At 40.3% G+C, this 23,528-nt stretch overlaps 1 non-coding gene across 1 annotated transcript; it reads left to right on the forward strand.

Moving 5' to 3' along the window:
• The first annotated feature begins 16,170 nt into the window (after positions 1 to 16,170).
• TRNAS-CGA (transfer RNA serine (anticodon CGA)) lies at positions 16,171 to 16,247 on the forward strand. The gene has a single exon. It is a non-coding gene; the product is annotated as a tRNA-Ser (tRNA).
• The last annotated feature ends 7,281 nt before the right edge of the window (positions 16,248 to 23,528 follow it).

The raw sequence follows: 23,528 nt of genomic DNA on the forward strand, positions 1-23,528 counted from the left end.
CCAACTATGTAATAAAGTATGCTACGATGAATTATGTTCGTTCCTACTCTCTGGAAGATTCAAAACTCTGATGGTATCGCACGCTATAAAGCATAAAGTAACTTTTTTCTACAAGTCGTTTAACATTCCAGTAAGACATATGGATCTTCGGCGGCGCTGGAATGGGAAAAGGCTAGGTCTGGGAAGAGATCGGTCGTGGCCTTGATTGCAATATGACCCTGTTATTTGACCGGTGTAAAAATGAAAAACCACTGAAAGCCATCGTCAAGGCTACCTCGGTGGGGTTCGAACTTACCATCTCCCCAAAGCAAACTTACGGCTGCATGACTATCGCGAAACCATCGAACTCAGTGCGTAATAGCTGAGTGACATTGCTACAGCCTCTTCGTCAAGTTGGACGTGCTTCGAAACTTTGTCAACGCTCTTCAGAGTTTTGAAATGTAAATTCACGCCCCAATGCTTCGGATTACACGTGAAACTGGAGATTTCTTTGGCGTAAATCTCTTAGTTTACTCTTGTATCTTCTCAATTATGTGGAGGTGCGCTTAATATATCTTCTCTTTCCATTGGGGCTGCGTGCTGAGTATCTCCGTACGAAAAATTCGTTATTTCATTGCGTCATTTCTATGCAATTGAATATGGCCTAATGAGACCAAAACATGTACAGTTACTTTTAATATGATGTTTTTACAATCATGAATTGTGAACAAATTTGAATGTATTGACTAGGTGGAACCATAATACTAGTTTCTTAATTTATATAACATAATCGTCAACACGTAACCAAAATGAAATTCATTTCAGGACAAATCAGAACATGCAGCTCTGTCCCTTCACACTGACTGCAAAGAGTTTAACGAAAAACAATTCTACTCTATTCTTAAGTTTATGGATTGTAATCTGCATATATTTCTTGTGGACATCACTACTTTAAATCATACTGATAAAATCGTGTAGGCATGCATTACATATAGAGTTGGATTACTTTTGCATGGGACACACGGTAGCTCCTCCTCCTCCCTATTTAGTAATGAAGGGCAGCAGGAGTGACCTACGTAAATAAGACCTAAGAGGGTAAGTGACTCATTGTGGTTGTATATCTCAAACATTGTTTAGATAAAGGGTAGCTGCAATTACGCTTCTATGAAGCGTGGTCTACTAAAGCCCACCAGGCTCCATTTATTCAAACAAACCCTCTTCTTTTGCTTATTCTTCACCCGGTCCTGGTTAAATGGGTTCGGCCTCTCTGGTCACTCTCCTCCAGCAGTAGGCTGCATCATGTCTTGGACTCCAACAATATCAGCATTGTAATCTTCAAATTCCTTCATAATATCTAACTCTAGTTTATTTTTGTTCGTTACAGATGCAAATCAATACGATTAGATTACAAAGTAAGCACACACAGAAACAGTAATGTTTCAGGAAAAAAAAACAGCGTGCAGTCTGAGAAGAAGTCACCGTTAGACACACATCTAACATTTTTCACCAAGCGTCGAATATCTTCAAAAAAAAAAAGCGCAATAACCCTATATATCACATCGGTCATTAATAGGTACCATATGTATAGACGATTGTTATTTCATACTGATTATTGATATGAATAATTTGTGTAGCATCCATATTGTGATATTTTAACTTATAAACGGTAGTGATATCTTGCAGGTGCATTGCAAAGGACAATGACAATGACAGGAAGGGCTGAGTAGGGGTAATTCCTTTGGTCAATAGCCTCCTAGTGTTGGAAATAACGAGTGGAGGACAGCTGTAATGTTCAAATACCATGCCTTCTCAGTAAATGTAATATAAAGGTATTTCATAAAACTGTTCGTGTTCTCCATAAATAAATTCATTTTACTGGTCCACTTGAAGACAAATGACGGGTGGTAATTGATCAATTCTGTATACACACCAGTATGAATATTCTCATCCCCATTCATTCAGTCATGATGTCCTCGTGATGGCATACTGAAGAGCTTCGGCATAGTTACTTGACAATGTTATACTTCAGTGAAATCTACAACTGAAAAGGTCTAAGTAAATGAGTCATATAGATCTTTCGTAGTTTGGAGTACTCAGAAGTATTAAAGGGCACAAATTCGTCCATTTAAAAGTTGTACGTATTCGGAGGTGGACGTGATTAGCTCAATGGTGTAGCTGCTGGCTTCCTACCCAGAAAGCTGAGGTTCGAATCCCGGTCGATCCTGAGTTGAGGTCAACATCTCAAAAATTGCGTAGTATTAGGAAGGGCACTCGGCCTTAAGCCCCCGGTCAAAACCAAAATGAGCCTGGATGGCTCCAGCGATCCAAGAAATAACTGGGATAAGTTGAAGAAAGTGCTAGTACGTGTTCAGTACACACATGATGAACGTATTCATTTACAAGACAACGAGAACGCCAATAACTGGAAGAGCAACAACTAAGCTATAAGTCAATCTGCTATTCTACCGGAACTATTTGCGTAATTTTCGAAAATTAAACAGTTACTTCCTATTAATGAGATTTGCCCGCCTACTTGTTCAAAATTCAGTTCATCCACTGTCAATATTTGTCAAATGTTATTAGCAATTCGCGAGTTATCCTAGTGGAATATTAGTTCGTCACCCAAAACATAGCGTATATTGTTTAATACAGATATATACGTTGGTATTCCTGCTCAGTAACCAGTTCTCCTGTCATCAAAAGCACATTTTGTTGTGGGAGAGAAGGAATTAGATTTCCGAATTATCGGACACGATCTGCGATCTGTTAGATTAATTTGAGACTGTTTCAATTTTATTGTGCATTAATATTTAATCACCGAGCTCGATAGCTGCAGTCGATTAACTGCGGTCAGTATCCAGTATTCGGAAGATAATGGGTTCGAGCCCAACTGTCACAGCCCTGAAGATGGTTTTCCGTGGTTTCCCGTTTTCACACTAGGCAAATGCTGGGGATGTACCTTAAATAAGGCCACGGTCGCTTCCTTCCCACTTATAGCCCTTTCCTGTCCCATCGTCGCAAAAAGTCCTATCTGTGTCGGTTAGACGTAAAGCGATCTGCAAAAAAATATATATATTTAATCGGAAGTTTGCTGCTCTGGCGTCAAATGTTTAATTTCTATTTTTTGTACAGTCACAGAGGATCATGGTTACTGCCTGAATCATTCGAGCACCACAATCTTTAATTCATCATTGTTGCGGAAGCGTTTATCCCTCAGAAATTCCTTGAGATGCTGGGAAAAAATGAATGTCGCTAGCAGGTTATGACTGAGGGGTAAATGGTCAAGAAACTTCCACCTTACATTCACTAACACCTCTTGCACGATCCTCGCAACATGAGAACAGGTATTGTCGTGAAGATTAAGCCGAGCATGCTTTATATAATATACTAGCAAGATACCCGTGCTTCGCTACGGTATTATACGGAAATTTATAATTGAATGCTTATTGTTTTAGATATATAATCCGCCGAAATTCGCGATCTGACTCGTTTTCTGCGAGAATCCACCAAAATTCCCGATCTGACTGGTTTTCTATTTTTTTACGGCACGTTTCCTCCCATTTTTCAATCTTCCTTTCCAGCAATCGATTTCGTACTTCCCGGGCTAGGCTCAGATATTCCTCCCGGTCAGTTGGGTCCGTAAATCTTTGCCATCTTTTCCTATAATCATTTTTAATATCGATAAAATCCTTCAGGAGATCCGGCGTGGTGTCATATTGGGTGCCTTGGCGGCACTGAACCCGCGGCCGGACTGCATTCTTAGTCATTACCCGTCCAGGAGCCGTTTCCAGCTCGGTCCGCACATTTGACGATGGTCCGGAATATTATTATTATTATCATTATTATTATTATGTGTTGTTGGAATGGCTGATGACAGGGAAAACCGGAGTATCAGGAGAAAAACCTGTCCCGCCTCCGTTTTGTCCAGCACGAATGTCACATGGAGTGACCGGGATTTGAACCACGGAACCCAGCTGTGAGAGGCCGGCGCGCTGCCGCCTGAGCAACAGAGGATCCTTATAAGTACATTAAGAACAGTAAAATCAATTGGTCTCACCTCCTTCTACACCACACCGCCGTTAAGTTTATTTACCGCCACCCCCCGCACCAAAAAAACTAAAAGAATGCTTGTTTCTTTATGTTTAAGGGAGATTCCAAACACCAATGTTCACGTCTATTACCTTCAGTTTCGAGATATAAGTATCCCCATAAAAATAATTTACTTTTTTCACTTCATTTCACAATACCCCCCCCCCCCTAAGTGAATTCTCCCGCAAAACATACTTGTTTCTTTAATAGTAAAGGATCTTCTAAATACCAATTATCACGACTCTAACTTCTTCAGGTTTTGATTTATGTGTCCTCATGAAAGGAATTCAACTCCTTTACACTCCCGCCCTCCAAGATGGTTTTCCCACCAAAACGCGTTTTTCTTTGTTTTTAGGAGATCCAAAAACGAATTTTCACGTCTGTAACAACTTTAGCTTTTATTAGATGTATGTATTCTCATACAATTAAGTCAATTAATTTTTCAATTCTTTCACCTCCCCCCTTCCCCTTCCTTGGATTTTCCGAGAATACGTGTTTCTTTACTTTTAAAGCAGATTGCAAATATCAAATTTCACGTCTGTAACATCTTCATTTTTGAGATATCAGTAGCCTAATTAAAAGAAATCAACACCATTTTCAGTCACTTTTACCTCACCCCCCCCCCTCCGCCCAAGTGGTATTTCCGAAAACCAAAACTTTCTTTATGTTTAATAGAGATAAAAAATACCATTTTTCACTTCTGTAACATGTTAAGTTTTTTTAGATATACTGTAAAACTTCTCATTTTAAAATGTCACCCCTTTTGAGTTCCCCTTAAGTGGAGTTTCCAAAAACAAATCACCTATGTTTCTTTACATCTACAGGAGATTCCCAACACCCACTTTTTACGTCTGCAACATTTTACGTTTCACAGATATTCTGTAGATATAGTCTTTCAAAAAATTCACCCCAAATTGTCACTCCTGTTTAACCGCCATTAATTGGATTTTCCAAAAACTAAAAAATACGTGTTCCTTTACTTTTAAAGGAGATCCCATATACAAATTTTCAGTTCTGTAATATCTTTCGTTTCTGAGATATATGTATCCTCATTAAAGGCATTCAACCCATTTTTCACCCTTTTACACCCCTCCTATTAGGATTTACAGGAAACAAATAAATACGTGTTCCTTTATTTTTAGAGGAGATTCTAACTACCAATTTTTACATTTGTAAATTTTAAAGTTTTAAGATGTAGACACACTCATTTTAAAAAAATCACCCCCCTTTTCACCCCCCAATATTTGGATTTTCCAAAAACGAAAAAATACGTGTTTCTTTACTTTTAAAGTAGATCCAAAATACTAATTTTCAGGTCTGTAATATCTTCAGGTTCTGAAATATAAGTAGCCTCATTAAAGGCATTCAACCGATTATTAACCCTTTCACACCCTTCCTATTGGGATTTTCCGAAAACAAAAGAATACGTGTTTCTTTATTTTTAAAGGAAATTCTAAATACCAATTTTTACATCTATAAACTTTAAATGTTTTGAGATATAGATACACCCATTTTAAAAAATCACCCCCTTTTCACCCCCCCCCCATTAATTGGATTTTCCAAAAACAAAAAAATATGTGTTTCTTTATTTTTAAAGGAGATCCCAAACACCAATTTTCAGGTCTGTAATATCTTCAGGTTCTGAAATATAAGTAGACTCATGAAATGCATTCGACCGCTTTTTCAACCTTTTCCACCATTCCTATTAGGATTTTCCGAGAACAAAATATACGTGTTTCTTTATTTTAAAAGGAGATTCTAAATACCAATTTTTACATCTATAACCTTTAAAAGTTTTGAGATATAGATACACTCATTTTAAAATATTACCCCCTTTTCACCCCCCTCTTAATTGGGTTTTCCAGAAACAAAAAATACGTTTCTTTATTTTTAAAGGAGATCCCAAACACCAATTTTCAGGTCTGTAATATCTTTAGTTTCTGATATATAAGTAGCCTCATTAAAGGTATTCAACCACTTTTTCACCCCTTTTCACTCCTCCTATTGCGATTTTCCGAAAACAAAAAAATACGTGTTTCTTTATTTTTAATGAAGATTCTAAATACCAATTTTTACATCTGCAAACTTTAAAAGTTTGGAGATATAGATTCACTCATTTTAAAAATTCACCCCCTTTTCACCCTCCCATTAACTGGATTTTCCAAAAACAAAAAATACGTGTTTCTTTATTTTTAAAAGAGATCAAAAGTACCAATTTTCAGGTCTGTAATATCTTCAGTTTCTGAGATATAAGTACCGGTATCCTGATTAAAGGCATTCAAACCATTTTCCCCCATTTTCACCCTTTTTCGCCCCTCCTATTGGGATTTTCTGAAAACAAAAAAATACGCGTTTCCTTATTTTTAAAGATTCTAAATACCAATTTTTACATCTGTAAACTTTTAAAGTTTTGAGATATAGATACACTCATTTTAAAATTTCACCCCCCTTTTCACCCCCTTAGCGATGGAATATCCAAAAATCCTCTCTTAGCGAGCACCTACATCTTAATATGAATATATCCTCAAAATTTCATTACTTTATGTCCAGTAGTTTTGGCTCGGCGATGATGAATCAGTCAGTCAGTCAGTCAGGACAAGTTATCTATATATATAAAATAGCTTGTCCTGACTGACTGACTGACTGACTGACTGACTGATTCATCATCGCCGAGCCAAAACTACTGGACATAATGAAATGAAATTTTGGGGATACATTTATATTAAGCTGTAGGTGCTCGCTAAGAGAGGATTTTTGGATATTCCGTCGCTAAGGGGGTGAAAAGAGGGGTGAAATTTTAAAAGGACTGTATCTATATCTCAAAATTTTATAAGTTTACAAATGTAAAAATTGGTATTTAGAATCTTCTTTAAAAATAAGGAAACACGTATTTTTTTGTTTTCAGAAGATCCCAATAGGACGGGTGAAAAAGGGTCAAAAAATGGTTGAATGCATTTAATCAGGATACCGGTACTTATATCTCAGAAAATGAAGGTATTACAGACCTGAAAATTGGTACTTTTGATCTCTTTCAAAAATAAAGAAACACGTATTTTTTGTGTTTGGAAAATCCAATTAATGCGAGGGTGAAAAAAGGGGGGGGGGTTAATTTTTAAAATCAGTATATCTATATCTCAAAACTTTGAAAGTTTACAGATGTAAAAATTGGTATTTAGAATCTTCATTAAAAATAAAGGAACACGTATTTTTTGTTTTCGGAAAATCCAAATAGGAAAGGTGGAAAGGTGTGAAAAAGGGGTTGAATGCATTTAATGAGGGTACTTATATCTTAGAAACTGAAGATATTACAGACCTGAAAATTGGTGTTTTGCATCTCCTTTAAAAATAATGAAACACTTATTTTTTGTTTTTGGAAAATCCAATTAATGGGGGTGGGTGAGAAGGGGGTGAATTTTTTAAAATGAGTGCATGTATATCACAAAACTCTTAAAGTGTATAGGTTTAAAAATTAGTATTTAGAATCTCCTTTAAAAAAAGAAACACGTATATTTTTGTTTTCGGAAAATCCCAATAGGAAGGGTGGAAAAGGGTGAAAATGTGTTGAATGCCTTTAATGAGGCTAATTATATTTCAGAACCGGAAGATATTACACACCTGAAAATTGGTATTTGGGATCTACTTTAAAATAATAAAGAAACAGGTATTTTTCGTTTTTGGAAAATCCAAGTGAAAAGGGGGGTGTATTTATAAAATGAGTGTATCTACAACTAAAAATTTTAAAAGTTTACAGATGTGAAAGTTGGTATTTTGAATCTCCTTTAAAAAGAAAGAAGCATGCATTTTTTGTTTTCGGAAAATCCCAATAGGAGGGGTGTAAAGGGTGAATAATGGGTTGAATGCCTTTAATGAGGACACATATATCTCAGAAACTAAAGATATTACAGAACTGAAAATTTGTATGTGGGATCTCCTTTAAAAATAACAAACACGTATTTTTCGTTTTTGGAAAATCCAATTAATGGCGTTTAAACAGGAGTGACATATTTGGGTGAATTTTTTGAAAGACAATATCTACAGAATATCTGAGAAACCTAGAATGTTACAGAAGTAAAAAGTGATATTTGGATCTCCTGTAAATGTAAAGAAACATAGGCGATTTGTTTTTGGAAATTCCTCTTAAGGGGAACTAAAAATGAGAATTTATACAGTATATCTCAAGAAACTTAACATGTTACAGACGTGAAAAGTGGTATTTTTATCTCTGTAAAAATAAGGAAACATGTATTTTTAGTTTTCGGAAATAACACTTGCGCGGAGGGAGGGGATGGGGGGGTAAAAGTGACTGAAAATGGTGTGGACTTCTTTTAATGAGGCTACTGTTATCTCAAAAATGAAGATGTTACAGACGTGAAATTTGATATTTGGAATCTGCTTTAAAAGTAAAGAAGCACTACTTCTCGGAAAATCCAATGAATGGGGGGTGAGGGAGGTGAAAGAATTGAAAAATTAATTGACTGAATTGTATGAGAATACTTATATCTAATAAGAACTAAAGTTGTTAGCGCCTACAGACGTGAAAATTGGTATTTGGATCTCCTTTAAAAACAAAGAAAAGTCCGTTTGGGGGGTGGGGGGATCATCTTGGGGGACGGGAGTGAAAAGGAGTTGAATTCCTTTCATGAGGACACATAAATCAAAAACTGAAAAAGTTAGAGTCGTGATAATTGGTATTTAGAAGATCCTTTACTATTAAAGAAACAAGTATTTTTTTGCCGGAAAATTCACTTGAGGGGGGGGGGTGGAGGAGTGTGACAGTGAAAAAAAGTTAATTATTTTAATCTCAAAACTGAAGGTAATAGACGTAAACAATGTTGTTTGGAATCTCCTTTAAACATAAAGAAACACGCCTTCTTTTAGTTTTTTTGGGGTGGGGAGTAAATAAACTTAACGGCGGTAGGGTGTAAAAGGAGTTGAGACCAATTGATTTTACTGTTCATAATGTATTTATAAGAAGCCTCCGTTGCTCAGGCGGCAGCACGCCGGCATCTCACAGCTGGGTTCCGTGGTTCAAATCCCGGTCTCTCCATGTGACATTCGTGCTGGACAAAACGGAGGTGGGACAGGTTTTTCTCCGGACACTCCGGTTTTCCCTCTCATCATTCATTCCAGCAACACTGTCCAATATCATTTCATTTCATTTGTCATCCATTAATCATTGCCCCGGAGGAGTGCGACAGGTTTCGGCTGCCGGCACAATTCCTATTGTCGCCGCTAGATAGGGGCTTTGTTCATTCCATTTCTGACCCTGTCAAATGACTGAAAACGGGCTGTAGATTTTCGATGTACTTATTCTGATCATAAACAGATCATTTTTAATCTTTCCTGGGTTCGTTATCAAGAGCCATCTTTTCTTTCGGAGAACGTTCTTAGATTACAGTAGATTCTCCTGGCATATAAATAAAAATTTAAACACATTTGAAATAAACGATAGGAATGAGTTTGACCGTCCAATTTTTCACCTCTATAATAAGGTCAATAATGCACAGAAGTATGTCATTCGTATGGCCAGAAATTCCCCACACTTGCCTACGCGCGACAATGTTGCTGGTCACATTCTCAACAATGACAATGGCAGCAGATGTAATTTACCGCGAAGTAGCGGTCTTGCATCTTGCTGTTGGGTCCAGAACATCTGTAATATAATAATAATAATAATAATAATAATAATAATAATAATAATAATAATAATAATAATAATAATAATAATAATGTGCGGACTGCGCTGGAAACGGCTCCTGGACGGGTAATGACTAAGAATGCAGTCCGGTCGCGGGTTCAGTACCGCCAAGGCACCCAAGACGACACCACGCCCGATCTCCTGAAGGATTTGTTCCATATTAAAAATGCTTATAGGAAAAGATGGCAAAGATTAAGGAACACAAGTGACCGGGTGGCATACTTGGACCTAGCCCGGGAAAGAAATATTGAAAAATGGGAGGAAACTTGCCGTAATCTATTAGAAAACGAGTCAGATCGCGAATTTTGGCGGATTCTCTCAGAAAAAGAGTCAGATCACGAATTTCGGCGGATTATATATAAAGCAATAAGTATTCAAATATAAATTTCAGTATAATACCGTAGCGAAGCACGGGTATCTTGCTAGTTTTATATATATAGATTGAACAGACAGCATGGCTGGAACGCTTCCTCTCCTGTATTAGGCGGTATCCGCCATTTGGTAATCGGTGAGATGCATATCTCAGTGTAAAGGATTAACTTACTTTTTCTCCTGACGAACCAGAACATTTAATTCCTGTTTTATTACTGTTTCTAATTGAATATTTAAGGTGAAGTGAATTGCTCCTTTCTGTTTGTGTTTCCTTTTTAATTTCCTTCTATTGGTTTCTGCTAATAAATGGACCCGGGAAGGTTTTCGCTGATCAACCTTCATAGATATTGAAATATTGACAATCATTTTCTATCAGAAATATCCAAGAATGTGGTCCTTTTGTACATGCCACGGAAGAGTGTTTTAGTGAATGTGAAGTAATTGGATATGTGACCGATTTAGTTTACCTAGGGGAGGAATAGTAAGCAATCCTACAACATGTATATTCCGCCTCTTCATAAGTGAGAAGTGTGTCCGAGAATTCTACACCAGAATAGGAGATCATGATAAAAGTGATTAATTACCAATGCTATAATTTATCATTTAAAGCCCTAACTCAAATGAAGAAAGAAATTAAATGTAAATTTAATCAAAATATATGGCTTAATCATGGAAATTCGTAAGGGGTAACTGCCTAAAAACACGGAGCATCCCCATTTGGGGACAGACAGCCAGATGGCATCACTTTAAAATATAATGAACAAATTCAGTAGGGATAGTCACGTTCCCATCTACTACCAAACTCTTCTCTGTTTGTCATGGGAAAGGCAAATAAAAATAGTATAATCGGAATAAGATGAAATTTACTAACTACTAGAACACATCCGTCTGCATTTAGCGATGTGTTAAAACATTGTTTTAATCATTGCAGTAAAATTAAATTAAAGAGCATTTTCATATATCCCCTGCCTGGCTGAGTGGTCAGCTTCTTGGCATTCGGTCTTTGTGTATCCGGATTAGATTCCCAGCCAGTCGAGGAATTTTCATCTTGAATGGTTGATGCCCTTGACTCGGGGACTGGGTTTTTGAACTGTCCCCAATATCCCTGGAACTCGCATACAATGCAATAATAATATAATGGCGTAGACGGCCTGTTAGGCGACCTGCATGCCTGTGAAGATGTGGGCCCTACGTAGGATGATTTCTAATGCTGAATACGCCGCACACACCCAGCCCCCGAGCCATTGGCATTAACCAATTAAGGTACCAGATCGTGTATTCACATTAACACACTAACGTTTCAGACTAAGAAGTCAAATGATGAAATAGCTCAGTGACTTCGCTGCTGCGTGTTCACCCAGACAGCCAGATGAGTACAGCGATCCTTGAAATTACATGGCTGAAGGTGTTTTAAGGTGGTATTAACTAACAGCAGAGATTATTCCTGTTCCAATATTATGCTCCTACCATAAACTCCACTGGTTCAATTATAATGCCAATTTATATAGCTGGGTAATTAAGCTCACTTTACAAAATACAGTAGTAAATGAAATGAAAATGGCGTATGGCTTTTAGTGCCGGGAGTGTCCGCGGACATATTCGGCTCGCCAGGTGTAGGTGTTTTGATTTGACACCTGTCGGCGACCTGGGCGTCGTGATGAGGATGAAATGATGATAAAGACGACACACAAACCCAGCCCCCGTGTCAGAGAAATGAACCGATAAAAGTTAAAATTTCCGACCCTGCCCGGAAACGAACTCGGGGACCCCTCTGACAAAGACCAACACGGAGCCGGACACAGTGGTTAAAATCCTGAAAGAAATCATCTCTGCATTGTTGTCGTGTGGCCTCCGAAGAGGCCTTGCGCAGGTCTTTCTAGCTGACGCCCATTGGTGACGTGCTTGTCTGGCTGGATGAGGTAGGAAGAGGGTCAAATCCAGTGTCGATATCGACACTAACCTGCTACTAGTCTGGTCAAGGCTTAGCGTCTCCATCCGACGGACGAATCATCAACAGCGTCGTATGCCATCACTCCATATGAGCACTGCAGAATCTAGTGATTAGAAATTGTATACCTACCTATCCGTACAACATTTTGATGATGATTTCCACCAGACATAAAGACTTGAAGCCTTAACGAGTAGAGCCACCAGGCAGGCTACCGCTGCATTAAAATGGACGAATACCTAAGCATGAAAATGTTAACATTCTTCTTCTTCTCTTCTTCTCCTTTTTCTACTTCTTCTTTATCTGTTTACCCTCCAGGGTTGGTTTTTCCCTCGGACTAAGCGAGGGATCCCACCTCTACCGCCTCATGGACAGTGGCCTGGAGCTTCAGACTCCGGGTCGGGGATACAACTGGAGAGGATGACCAGTACCTCACCCAGGTGCTGAACAGGGGCCTTGCGGGTGGATGGAAAGATTGGAAGGGATAGACAAGGAAGAGGTAAGGAAGAGGCCGTGGCCCTAAGTTAGGTACCATCCCGGCATTTGCCTGGAGGAGAAGTGGGAAACCACGGAAAACCACTTCCAGAATGGCTGAGGTGGGAATCGAACCCACCTCTACTCATTTGAGCTCCCGAGGCTGAGTGGACCCCTTTCTAGCCCTCGTACCACTTTTCAAATTTCGTGGCAGAGCCGGGAATCGAACCCGGACCTCCGAGGGTGGCAGCTAATCACACTAACCATTACACCACAGAGGCGGACGGACGAATACCTAAGCCTGAAGATGTTAACCAATGCTACATTAATGTGAAAACTACTGCACCAATCAACCTCGAATTATTAGATTACCGTCTGTAACTTCTTTTGCAATAATCTAATGAACGATTTTCTAAAAGTTGTACTTTTCATAGAACTTGAGTAAAATGTAATAACATATAATTGTTCGTGATTATATCTTCTTTGAAAAAAAAAGTCGCAGAAAAACTTTTAACACTGGACCAAGAGTGTTTCGTTGGACTGTAACTTGTGCTATCTTCTCTACGCGTGCCTAATTTGAAATCTCCTAGCTCATAAACTAGTTGCCTTTTCCATCGTTATTAGTGACTACGTCATGTTAATTCCAGCAGTTATCTCCATCCCTTTGACACTTCACACCTTTGCTGTGTTACCGTAGTTGAAGTTTACTATGGCACGAAATGCCTCTATGCACACAAAATGTACTTTTGGAACCCTAAAACAGATTATACTATTTACACGTTCGTTTGCATTCTGAATTTGTCCGTGGAAAACTTTCTTCTATTCTGTAATTTAGATAAAAAGTATGTACAATAAACTGTAAGTCTTCGGGAAACGGTGGCATTTTGGATGTTCCCCAGGGGACCACCCCTCCATTCGTTGTATTAAAAGTATCTTTTTTAATTCCTTACAAAGTAAATAATGGCATGTATTGTAAATCACTGGAAAGGGGAGATTTCGTAGAGTAAAGATATGTTAAAAAGAAAGGGAAATATGAAAATTTCGAGGTTATATCCTTTTTTTTTCGGAATCCCATAAAATAATTACTGCCACAATTTTCTCGTAAAATTTCCGGGTACCAGTAACGGTTACTCTACTCCATATCACATAGTCTATCAGAGTACAACTATCAGAAAGTCACGGAATCATATTGCCAGCCCTGCAGATGTACGATGTTGGTGGTCATACTCGGTTTCCTGTCTAATGAAGGTAAAGAATAAATCTTGTCGCGGTAATTGTGCATGACCGTGAGACTTGATTTATATGGCTCATGTTGTGTCGTGTTCTGATAGACCAGGGAGAACGAACCTGCTGTGACGTCATCCGAGACAAAGCTCTCGTCATTATCTGGAAGGGAAAAATGATCTTCTTTTATTCTGCAATATATATCGGAATGCCCTTGAGACACTAATTTATTTCACCTAAAAATAAAGACCTGAAACATTTATTTATTTATTTATTTATTTATTTATTTATTTATTTATTTATTTATTTATTTATTTATTTTCGAATGATCTTAGTGCCGGGAGTGTCCGAGAACATGTTCGGCTCGCCTGGCGTAGACCACTGGAGACCTGAGCGATTATATCTGGGATAGTTATGAGGTAGGGAGGGAATGAAACCGCGTGCTGGTACATAGCGTACGCCTGTCGAATAACACCAAGGGATGCTCAAGGCTTAACGTCTCCATCCGACGGACTAATCACAGAAAACTGCGTCGTATGCCCTCAGTCCACATGAACACTACGGAGAGGTTTGGCTTGAATCCAGCCTTTTGGCACACAATCTAGTGAATAGAAATTATATACGACCACCTCTTTAACCCTGCCGGCCAACATTCTGATAGTGAAATTATTTTTCAACAACGGAACTCGAACCGGCCAACCACAATGTGAGACCATACAGATTTAACAATCATGGCCTCCAGGTGGGCCATTAGGATGTTAATTATTGGTGTTATAGTAAAATATCGAACATATTTGAAAAAATAAAAATAAATAAAATTATATTTCTTTCTGTGCATTTCAAATAGCCGGGCTGAGTAGCTCAGACGTAAGAGCGCTGGTCTTCTCAGCTCAAGTTGGCACGTTCGATTCCGACTAAGTCCATTGATATTTGAAGATGCTCAAATACGCCTTGACAGAGAAGGTGGCCGTGCGGATAGGGGTTCGCAGCTATCAGCTTGCATTCGGGAGATAGTGGGCTCGAACCCCACTGTCGACAGTTCTGAAGATAGTTTTCGGGAGTTTCCCCATTTGCACACCAGGGTATGCCAAACCCTCCTCAGTCCGTATGTAGCATATGCTCTACATGTGGTTTTGTCTACTTACAATGAAACAAAATATTTTAAGGAAAAAACTAATAATGGCAGGAAAGACAACTGTGAGACCTGATGTAGCATATATGCTACACGAATAAAACAACTTAGTGAAACACACTAATTTTCTATGGTGAATTTTTAAAAATTATTTGAGAAAAATATAACGCATTGAATGCATCAACAGGCTCGGCCAATTCCTTCCCACTCCTAGCCCTTTCCTATCTCATCGTCGCCGTAAGAACTGTGTCGGTGCGACGTTAAAACAATTTTTTTTAAAAAAAGAAATTGAACACGTCAACCTCATGTCGGTAGATTTACCGATACTTAAAAGTAATCCTGCGGGACAAAATTCCGGCTCCTCGGCGTCTGCGAAAACCGTAGAAGTAGTCTGTGTGACTTAAAACCAATAACATTATTATTTTACTTCAAATGTTTGCCTGATACTTAGTTTTTATTTCAGTGTGGTAAACAAAAGTTGAAAGTAGGTTATTTAAATGTTTGTGTGGCTGTTGGTTTGTTTGTGTCGACACCACGGGAAATGGCCGAACAGAATTTCACAATTCAAGCAGTGGGATGTGCACTAGGCTGTTACATTACTCGCTTAGTATACAATTGTGTTGAAATTTTACGGGAGTCAAGACAGGAACTGTCAAATTTCTCCGTCAATATTAAAAAACACATGGCGCAACAGCCTCAAAAGGCCTGGCCCTAACAAGCGACCGCTGCTCAGCTCGAAGGCCTGCAGATTACGAGGTGTCGTGTGGTCAGCACGACGAATACTCTCGGCCGTTATTCTCGGCTTTCTGGACCGGTCCGTCGATATTAGCTATATAAAAAAAAACTGTATATGAATATTGAATTTTCACTCCCGCTTTGTAATCGGAACAGACTTTCAACGTATTACGTCGTGTTACGTACATGTAGTACGTGTTGAAGAGAACAAAGATGGCCTAGGCCACCATAGCTCAATTGGTAGAGCAACCGACGCGAAATCGGGAGGTTGTGGGTTAGGATCCTACTGGTGTCCGGCTGGCCATTTTTGTTCTGTACTTAACATCTCTTCAACACGTACTACATGTACGTAACACGACCTAATACGTTGAAAGTCTGTTTCGATTACAATGCGGTCGTGAAAATTCAATATTCATTGACATGCCCCACAACGGGCGACTTAAACGCACTCTACAGTGTGCTAGCAGCAGTGCCAGACCTGTAGCTCAGATCCTTTCAAACAGAACAAAGATGGCCTAGGCCACCATAGCTCAATTGGTAGAGCAACCGACGCGAAATCGGGAGGTTGTGGGTTCGGATCCCACTGGTGTCCGGCTGGCCATTTTTGTTCTGTACTTAACATCTCTAGCGTGATTAGCTGCCACCCCCGGAGGTCCGGGTTCGATTCCCGGCTCTGCCACGAAAATTTGAAAAAGTGGTACGAGGGCTGGAACGGGGTCCACTCAGCCTCGGGAGGTCAACTGAGTAGAGGTGGGTTCGATTCCCACCTCAGCCATCCTGGAAGTGGTTTTCCGTGGTTTCCCACTTCTCCTCCAGGCGAATGCCGGGATGGTACCTAACGTAAGGCCACGGCTGATTCCTTCCCTCTTCCTTGTCTATCCCTTCCAATCTTCCCATCCCTCCACAAGGCCCCTGTTCAGCATAGCAGGTGAGGCCGCCTGGGCGAGGTCCTGGTCATTCTCCCCAGTTGTATCCGACCAAGAGTCTGAAGCTCCAGGACACTGCCCTTGAGGCGGTAGAGGTGGGATCCCTCGCTGAGTCCGAGGGAAAAGCCGAACCTGGAGGGTAAACAGATGATGATGATGATGACTTAACATCTCTTCAACACGTACTACATGTACGTAACACGACCTAATACGTTGAAAGTCTGTTTCGAAAACTGTATATGTTACAAGTTGTGCAAAATATACTTTCCAGTCATTTGTTTCATGACATTTTACCGCAAGTTAATAACGATATATATACGTCATTATTACATTTTTCACAAATTTCCAACTATGTACACAAATATTTGTTCAATGAAATGAAAAAGGATATAAAATCATATTTCCGATCGTTTATCTCTGACAATGCTGATATTCATGAGTCCGACTCCTTGACTGAATGGTCAGTGTTGAGTCCTTCGATTCAGAGTGTCCCGGGTTCGATTCTCGGCGGAGTCGAGGATTTTAGTCGTATGCGATTAATTTTTCTGACTCGAGGACTGGTTGTTTGTGTTTATCCGAACACTCTTCTCTTTTTATTCAGACAACACACCACAGTACCAACCAGCACAAAAACACGCAATAGTAATTACCTCCCTCCACATAAGGTTGGCGTCAGGAAGGGCATTCGGGCGCCGTAAAACAGTTCCAAATACAGATGTGCGACACATTTCGCACCCGCGACCCCACAAGTGTGAATGAAGATGAAGATTAAGATTAAGATGATGATCATGTATGTAGATTTGTATTTCTTAGTCTAGTGGTTCCCCAAAGCACGCGCCGTGGCTTCCAGTGGTGCCGTCAAATTTTAGCACAGGCACTACACCGAGGATATTATTGTGTACCTGTATGTTAAGTTCTCAGCCCGAAGGCTAGTTGGATCCTCAACAACTCCACCATCAGTTGTTATAGATGGCGTAGGCGTCACTGAAGACCCGTACAAGGGAAATGAGGTGTGAGGTACTTTCCAGTGACTTTCCTCACCGAGCCAGAAGTTGCTATTACATACCACTCTGCCAAGCCATTCAAAACAGGAACTGGCTGCATAAGGAATGATATTACTAGCATCGCTCATACCTCAGTCGCTTTCATATTGCTAAAGCCAAGGATGAGACTGGGACAGGTCAATGAAAATAAGAAATTTCTTCTAGCCCATGCTGGAAGACGTAGTGTACTGTAGAAACTAGGTCTCTCCAGCAAAGGCAGACTCGGAAATTAGAAATGATAAAATAACGACTCGTACCCCACTGTCGGCAGCCCTGAAAATGGTTTTCCGTGGTTTCCCATTTTCACACCAGGCAAATGCTGGGGCTGTACCTTAATGAAGGCCACAGCCGCTTCCTTCCCACTCCTAGCCCTTCCCTGTCTCATCGTAGCCATAAGACCTATCTGTGTCGGTGTGACGTAAAGCCACTAGCAAAAAAAAAAAAAAATACCGACTACATGTCTATATAAGTGTCTATATGAATGAGTTTCTATGGAATACAGTTAATTATGTTGTCAATAATTGTTATATTTCCTACCGGGGAGCCCAGTAAAATAATAAGAGGGTTGGGGTATAGAATGTCATGGCAACTATTTTTTTTTCCGCACGAATGCTGGCTCTACCAGATAAATGGAAATATACAGATGGGAGTGGTGGTGGTGATTATTGTTTTAAGAGGAAGTACAACTGGGCAACCATCCTCAAATACAGATGGGAGTGCGGAGCGTAAGCTGTTGTGAAATGTATGAATAATGTCGAGTAGGTTTATCAGGTGTAGGATATAAAATGAGGAAACAGTCAGCCAGGAAATCTGGTGCAACATAATGTTCATTCTCAGAGCACCTGTACGGTAAACCTGAAAGTAGACCTCTAGATTGTCCACAACACGTTAACAACGATGCGAGAGACGTCGGACGTTGGCGGTGTCTTCTTGTGTCCCAAAAACCATTTCCCAATCAATGGTTCCTTCACTTTGGGGATGAGGTCAAAATCGCATGGAGACAAGTCCGGTAAGCATGGCGGGTGTTCCAGTATTCTCCACCCCCCCCCCCCAGCGCTTAAGGTCCTCCGTACAGCCTCTGCTGCATGCAGTCTGGCGTTGTCATGGAGAAGGATGACATTGTTTCGGCTTGTAACTCAAGTAGTGACCACCTTCTGTCCTCGCCCATGCACTGGTTAATCACTGAACGTGACACATCAGTCCGAATACTAACAGGTATTCCGGACCGTAGCACGTCACCGCTTGTTTCAAGTCCGTGCTTAAATGCTGCTCCCAATCCCACAATGGAAGGGCACTATTCCACACAGCTTCCACAACCTCTAACATCTTTTGGCATTGCGACCTCGGCGAACGGCCAGTTTGATGTACACACGCTGTTCTAGCCTCGTCACATCCATTCTGCGCAGAGTCGAAGTCTCACTACTGCAGTCCCATCACCCTATGCGTGGTACCTGTCCAATACACAGTCATACCGTGCTGTGTTCATGTACTATGGTTGTCCTACTTTCCAGGAGGTATGACCATTGTATGGTTGCACCGTGAAAATATGAGAAAAATAGTTCTCATGACCCTTGCATTAATCAACGTGAATAAAGCACGAATAGTATCTAAATACGGGTAGGTAATAAAAAAGACTAGAAGTATATACCGGTATCTACATTTTGAAGTCTTATGTTAGGTAGTCAGACTCTGAAAATAGGGTGTATCTTAATTATTCCGATAAAAAAATCAGGGATGCTCTTCATGTTATATAAAGAACGATGGTGCAATCGGATTGGCGGAGAAAATTGTCCTTTTCGAGAAAATTGGGTTAATTTGTTACTTCCGGGCCCGCGATTCAAATTGTCGAACTCGCCATAATTGCTCTGCCAGAGCCCAAGTCGGTGCCCGTTGCTGTGCTTCAGAGGAAGGAAGGGAAGGGAAGGGTGGGGTGGGGAGGGGAGGGAAAGTGGGGTGCATGATAGACGGAAACAGAGATAATGCTCGGTGCGCGCGATTCAAATTGTCGAACTCGCCATAATTGCTCTGCCAGATTTTTTTTTTTACGGGGGGCCCCCGTAGCCCGCTCCCCCGCCGTGACCATCGACTCAATCTACATGGCCTCCGACATGCTATTAATTTCTAAGAAGAAAGAGATAGCAGGGAAGAGTGGGAAAGTGATACAAGGAGTATCTGCCGATTTCCGAGTTAGACTCGCTACCACGGCAAGAGTTTGTATTGGTAAGGTAGTGTTGAGGTGTGGTATTGAAGAGTCAGGGAAAAACCACATAGGCAGAAAGAGAAAGAGCCTACATGTAAAACCTGACATTGGTTGACCAGAGTGCAGACCTCCACTCCTCGATTTGGAGCCTGTCTCCCCACGCCTGTCTCCCTCTTCCTCACTTGTTTCGTAGCGCTCCAAATCCGAGCCGAGTTGAGGCGAGCTTAGCCGAGTCTCCCCCAGACGACTCGTCTGGTAGAGTAAAACGGAACATCAAAATTGACGCGCAGGCGTCCTAAACGGTGAGCCTCCGTGGCTCATGCGGCAGCGCTCCGGCCTCTCACCGCTGGGTTCCGTGGTTCAAATCCCGGTCACTCCATGTGAGATTTGTGCTGGACAAAGTGGAGTTGGGACAGGTTTTTTCTCCGGGTACTCCGGTTTTCCCTATCATATTTCATTCAAGCAACACTCTTCAGTCACATTTCATTTCATCTGTCATTCATTAATCATGCCCCAGAGGAGTGCTACAGGCTTCGGCAGCCGGCACAATTCCTATCCAGCCGCTAGATGGGGGCTTCATTCCTTCCATTCCTGACACGGTCGAGTAACTGGAAACAGGCTGTGGATTTTCATTTTCATCCTAAATGGTGTAAAATTAAAATGCCTGCACGTGGTTCCTGGAGTAAATTTTATTATTATTATTATTATTATTATTATTATTATTATTATTATTATTATTATTATTATTATTATTATTATTATTATTATTATTTCCCCTTTAGTAATGAGCTGTTTGTGTCGTAATATGTTATGTGCATGTATGACTACCCTCAGTAGAGCTTTAAAGCGATAATAAAGAACCAAATCCATTCTCCAGTCGTCCAGGTTGAATTGTAGTTATCCTTGGCATAAATGGCTAACATCTTTATGATGTCATAACATCATTTGCGTTTTAAAATGTCGTCTTAGTCAGCTGTATGCAAGATCTTGGAATAGCTCACCAAGTGGTTCAGCTATTAGATGCAGTTCGTTTATTCTTGATGCGGCAAGATAAATCTTGTATGACGCATTCCACACATGATGCTGTCCAAAGCGTGGGCGGCAACAGGTGTAAACAACAAGTGTTGGTTAAAGACCTTGCTGCTCCCTAATAAGGTGGGTAGGATCGGTCAATGCTTCAAAAAACTGACCATGCCCACTCCACAGCGTGCCACATCTGGACCAGAACTACTTTCACTGTCGTGGGCTCGCGTAGGCCTGCTCTCAGCTGGTGGCAAGGCGAGAAGAAATATCACTGGACAGACTCGTTAACTTCAATCTGAGGAGGTGTATAGATTACACAGGAATATGTAATATGCAGCAGGGGTATATACTGTATATATATATATATATATATATATATATATATATATATATTTTTTTTTTTTTGCCAAGGTCATAAACGCTGATGTATGATTCACCCCCTTGCCGCGCGCATTCTTCAATCTGGTATTCTCTTTAATATCTGTTAGTTTCTTAGTGTGTAGTCAAATACTAAATGATTTTTTAATTATATACTACGCCTTACTTCTATTTAATTGTAATACATGTGTAATATTGTTCCTTTGGTGAAAGTTTTATTGTATAGTACTGAATCAGAATCTAAAAAAACTATTATTACCGCCCTTAAGTCGGTAAACTATCAAGCCTTACTTACCTCTCTGTCGTAATTGCATCGAAAACTTACAATTTCGCGACCTTGTTTTTTTTCTAAAGTTTTTATGTATACCCCTCCTCCTTTCCTCCCGAACGCTATATCCCACAAACTCCCGTACTTTTTGTTGTCTAACTCCCAATCGCCATTACTGGTTCCGCTCACATAACTGTGAGCTTAATTCGAGAGGTGGTGGGTTCGAATTCCACCGTCGGTAGCCCTGTGTTGATTTCCACACCTTCCACATCTTCCTACTATTCCATTTTAGGTTATAGACTCTAATGTAATTAAAGTTACTAAATTTGCTTGCATCGCCGAAAATTCCACTATTAATATAATTTGTAAGTCTCGTATCAGGAGACGGGGACTAAGAGGAAGACATGCAATATATTAAATAAGAAGTTCTCAACTTAATTGTATAGAAATAAGTATTTTAGAGGACGCAAGCTCTGTATTTCATTTGGATTTCATCTTTGAAATGAATGATTTCTTTTAAGTCTTCCTCTGTCGTGAAACGATTATGCAATTACGTAGCTGCCGTTCTTGGAGGTCAAAGTCGGATTCCCGGTACTGCCAGAAATTTAAGATTGGCAGGAGGGCTGGTATGTAGTTAGAAAGGTACCTCTACGGGGGATATACCTGAAAAGAGATGCACCACCTTGGGAACAAAACACGAATTTACTTTCCTTAATATACTGGGGCTGTACCTTAATTAAAGCCACGGCCGCTTCCTTCCCACTCTTATCCCTTCCCTGTCCCATCGTCGCCATAAGACCTAACTGTGTCGGTGCGACGTAAAGCAGCTAGCAAAAAAAAAAAAAAACTTTCCTTAATGACCTTTTTTGAACTCTGTTTCATTTTTTCGATCTGTTAAAACTGGGTTAATCGTAGCGCACTTAATCTCACAATCCTAAAATATATATTTCGTTTTTCTTTTTGTCAAGAATATGTTACTGTTAATAATATATTATTGTTAAAGTAACATTCTTTTAATACTCCGCATCATAAGGAAATTAAAATACTACCATCAACACAGACTTTCTTCCGTCTGCTCTTCCTCGTGTTTCGACGGCCTTTATGTTTCAAAGCAAAGCGGAAATTTTAAACTTGATTCTTTGTCAAAAAGACATGTTTTGGTGTTTTTTGTGTTTACAGTTTGCTGTTTGTCGCTCCGACACAGATAGGTCTTATGGCGGCGATGGGATAAGAAAGAGTTAGAAGTGGGAAGGAAGCAGCCGTGGCCTTAAGGTACAGCCCCATCATTTACCTGGTGTGAAAATAGAAAGCCACAAAAAACCATCTTCGGGGCTGCCGACAGTAGGGTTCGAACCCACTAACTCCCGAATGCAAGCTTACGCGCCCCTAACCGCACGACCAACTCACTCGTCAAAAAACACGTATGTTAAAGAATCACATCATAAAATATGACGGCTTTCTTATTTTTCTTCTTCTTCTTACAAGTTGCTTTAAGTCGCTCCGACACAGATAGGTCTTATGGCGACGATAGGACAGGAATAGGCTCGGAGTGGGAAGGAAGCAGCCGTGGCCTTAATTAAGGTGCAGCCCCAGCATTTGCATGGTGTGAAAATGGGAAACCACGGAAAACCATCTTCAGGGCTGCCGACAGTGGGGTTCGAACCCACTATCTCCCGAATACTGGATACTGGCCGCACTTAAGCGACTGCAGCTATCGAGCTCGGTATGATGGCTTTCTTCCCGTTCGTTGCCCTTTCCCGTCCTTAGGTTGCCACAAATCTTCCATGTGTTGGTGCGACATTTAACTGCTACACACAAAGAAAAAATAAACTAAAATGAAGTGCCACGACACAGACTGGGCAGCACTGCTTGATTAGCGTCGCCAAACCATGCGAGGAGGTAAGAGATTCTCGACCATCCGTTGCTTCTCCCTTTCCATATTTGACGACAGCGCAGTCTTACTCATTCGCCTGATATAGTGGTCACTACTTTAGGTAACACTAATCAGAGGAGAAAAGAAAAGCGGTCTGACCCTTCAA

Source organism: Anabrus simplex, chromosome 7 (assembly GCF_040414725.1).
Source record: "Anabrus simplex isolate iqAnaSimp1 chromosome 7, ASM4041472v1, whole genome shotgun sequence".
Lineage (NCBI taxonomy): Eukaryota > Metazoa > Arthropoda > Insecta > Orthoptera > Tettigoniidae > Anabrus > Anabrus simplex.